The sequence below is a fragment of the Sinocyclocheilus grahami genome, unplaced genomic scaffold (assembly GCF_001515645.1).
Source record: "Sinocyclocheilus grahami isolate Dianchi unplaced genomic scaffold, SAMN03320097.WGS_v1.1 scaffold775.1, whole genome shotgun sequence".
Taxonomy (NCBI): domain Eukaryota; kingdom Metazoa; phylum Chordata; class Actinopteri; order Cypriniformes; family Cyprinidae; genus Sinocyclocheilus; species Sinocyclocheilus grahami.
Genome location: NW_015505954.1, coordinates 484,046 through 486,020, shown reverse-complemented (window position 1 = coordinate 486,020; position 1,975 = coordinate 484,046). Strand labels below are relative to the sequence as shown.

The 1,975-nt window shown below is 38.9% G+C and overlaps 1 long non-coding RNA gene across 1 annotated transcript in view; it reads left to right on the top strand.

Annotated features, from left to right (window-relative positions):
* Positions 1 to 1,308, top strand: part of LOC107561489 (uncharacterized) — a 13,097-nt gene extending 11,789 nt beyond the window's left edge. Inside the window, exon 3 of the long non-coding RNA XR_001605861.1 lies at positions 1,298 to 1,308. This is a non-coding gene — a long non-coding RNA (uncharacterized lncRNA). The remainder of the gene's footprint in view (positions 1 to 1,297) is intronic.
* The last annotated feature ends 667 nt before the right edge of the window (positions 1,309 to 1,975 follow it).

Sequence of the window (1,975 nt, the reverse complement as noted above, 5' to 3'; positions counted from 1 at the left end):
AAGAGGAGCTTGACATGGTTCAGAAAGAATTTAAACCGTCCTACCGACTGCGCATAGACTCAAGCAAAAGACCATCACATCACCAGCAGTGCAAGCCCCTCCGCGTCTCTGCACAGCTATGAAGGGGGGGGGGGGAAGGGAGCCAAATCCTTCTGCTTGACACTTCACAAGTCAGCTCCCTGAAAACCTCTGCAGCTACAGAAGAAGAAAAAAAAAGTTTAATTCAGGCGAACCGAAACAACGCATGTGAATGCCACCTGCAAGCTGAAATCCAAGTCCTGGCTCAGCAGCGAGACAACTCAAAACACCAATCGGGTAAAGTCAAATGAAGCCAAGGTGAATTCAATGTCACAAATGAACTGGAATATGCTCGCAGACCACAAGTTGAACAGACAGGGAAAACACGAAACAGAACTTCCCCTGGCAAGCAGGCCCAGACCCCCTCAGCCAAAAGTCAGAACCTGCGAGGGGGGGGGGGGGGGGGGGGGGGGCAGAACCCACTGTTCACACGTCACCAGCCAGCAGCCACATGTTAGACCAGTTTAAGTGTTTATGTAGTTAATAAAGTCTTACTTGTATCACACTTGACGTTGTTCATTGATTGCTCATAACTGGAGTCCCTAATCATGCAGATTTATGCTATGTGTAGAGTTGTACAGTAAGAAAGTTATTTCTCTTAACCAGGAAATTAACGTTCTTAGAATTGACAGACAGTTGACCCTGAGAGGTCAAGTAAATATCTACAGCGGAGCTAAATATTTATAATTAATTATAACTAGTTATGATTAATTATTCTTATTTCCCCATGAGCTGATTCGCTACACCTTTATATGTTTTTTTTTTCCCTGGATTTTTTTGGTCGGTAGTCTGTCTCTATACGTTAAAATAAACCTACACTGAAAAAAATGATTCGTTGTCTGAACAACCATTACTTATAAAAGTAAATCGATTAAACACAAAAAACGTACTATTCAAAATTTTTCAATGTCTACTTAACTCAAAAATATAAGTTACAAGGTGAACTTAAGTGTATGCATAAATAAAATGAAAAAACATAAGTCATGTCAACTACTATTACAATTACGTTAAAATTAAGTAAATCTAGCATAAAATGTTAAGTAGTCTACTGTGAGCCACGTGATATGCAAATACTCTTTCCAGCCAAGGAGCCATTTTATGAAGCACATGTGAAAAGACGGTGAGAAGGGGTAAGCTTAATTTTTGTAAACGAAGTATAATATTAGATTTTGGTGTCTTACCATCAATGAACACTTGTTTTTTGTGTTAGTGGGAGAAGATATTTTCTGAAACGCAACGTGATGTAGACGCTGAAAAGAGGTAATGTTAAGCTTTACTTTGTCTTTTTAACTTACTCGTTTATTGCGTTTGTGGTCAAAAAAGAAACTTTTAAATTGAATTTCTGAATCGCTAAGAATAATGCTTCAATAATTACAAACCCGATTTCAAAAACGTTGGGACACTGTACAAATTGTGAATAAAAACAGAATGCAATGATGTGGAAGTTTCAAATTTCAATATTTTATTCAGAATACAACATAGATGACATATCAAATGTTTAAACTGAGAAAATGTATCATTTTAAGGGAAAAATAAGTTGATTTTAAATTTCATGGCATCAGCACATCTCAAAAAAGTTGGGACAAGGCCATGTTTACCACTGTGTGGCATCCCCTCTTCTTTTTATAACAGTCTGCAAACGTCTGGGGACTGAGGAGACAAGTTGCTCAAGTTTAGGAATAGGAATGTTGTCCCATTCTTGTCTAATACGGGCTTCTAGTTGCTCAACTGTCTTAGGTCTTCTTTGTCGCATCTTCCTCTTTATGATGCGCCAAATGTTTTCTATGGGTGAAGGATCTGGACTGCAGGCTGGCCATTTCAGTCCCCGGATCCTTCTTCTACGCAGCCATGATGTTGTAATTGATGCAGTATGTGGTCTGGCATTGTCATGTTGGAA